Here is a 1,469-nt window from a genome sequence, read left to right as displayed (position 1 = left end):
AAAATAATAATGATGATGATGACGATGATGACGACAGTAAAACCTGTAGACAACATTTGGAACATAACAGCTAAGAAAGACATTGTTAACAACATTCTATTATCAAGCTTATTATATGTACCTTGTGCCAATATATATATATATATTGTAAAAAAAAATTATGGTCTATTACCAACATATATATATGTATATATGAAATGAATGAACGAATGAATGAACAAATGAATGAATAAATGAAAAGATGGATGAATGAATGAGTGCCTGGAAAAATGTAAATAACTAAAAACATGATTTAATGAATGGATGGACATAACGATGAACAAATAAAAGATTTTATGAATGAATGAATGAATGAACAGTTAAACGAAATCAAAGATTTTATGAATGAATGAATGAATTAAACAAATGAAGGAACGAATGAATAAACAAAAAACTAATAACAGCAACCTGGTATCTATCTACGTTAAGACACGCATATCATATCCAATACATATATTCATCCAGACACATGCTATATCTTTAATATAATCTAATTAATTTTTAATATGGCAAAAAATGGTCATATTATAATAAATAAATGTATATATAGTGTTATTCTATTTTCAATTTTATTATTAGTAGCTGTAGTATTAGTAGTAGTAGCAGTAGTAGTTGTAGTAGCAGTAGCAGCAGAAGTAATTGTTGTTGTAGTAATACTAATATATATTTAATTTGAAATTTAATGTAGTAAATTTAAAACTTTACAATGTGTAAAAGTAAACTTAAAAAGTAATAGTAAAATGAAAATCTATTGTCGAATATTTATTAAAGTTGTTAAGAGAAGACCTAAGTTAGAGATCATCTAAGAAAGAATGTTTCAAGAAAATGAGTTTAAAAATTGTATAAAAATGAGTAAAAAATTAACAAATCAATATTAAATAAAAAAAAATAAATAATTATAAAATAAAACTAAAACTAAATTAAAATTAAAATAAAAAACATGCCAAAAATAAAATTTTAAAATGCTTAACTAACGTCAAATAACAATCAAAAATACTAGTTAATTAAAATCAGACACAGACCCAGCAAAAAAATTAATAATCACTAACTTAACTTACACTAACTTTACACTAATCAATCAAAACGCTCTAACACGAGTGCACACTTGTGTTTACAAACTTTTAAAAAGCTTCCACTAAATGTGAACTCAGTTATAGAGTAGGGTTGTGAGAATATTCTGATTTTTATTTCAAACTAAAATTTCGTTTTTTGCCTCTTATGCAGTAATTCGTTGTGAAATAAACTAAAAAATTGTATTATTTAATAAAAAAACTTTATTAAACTCATTAAAAATTAACGAAACGACAAAGTTAAATGTGAGAGAAGTCAAAAATTAATAACATGGCCATATAATAAATCAAGAATATATACCTGCTCACTTTATAATGGCTATATCCCATTTAAAATATAAAAAAAATAAATAAAAACTG

This window comes from Helobdella robusta, assembly GCF_000326865.2.
Source record: "Helobdella robusta unplaced genomic scaffold HELROscaffold_22, whole genome shotgun sequence".
In the NCBI taxonomy this organism is placed as follows: domain Eukaryota; kingdom Metazoa; phylum Annelida; class Clitellata; order Rhynchobdellida; family Glossiphoniidae; genus Helobdella; species Helobdella robusta.
Note: the sequence above shows the minus strand (reverse complement) of the source record.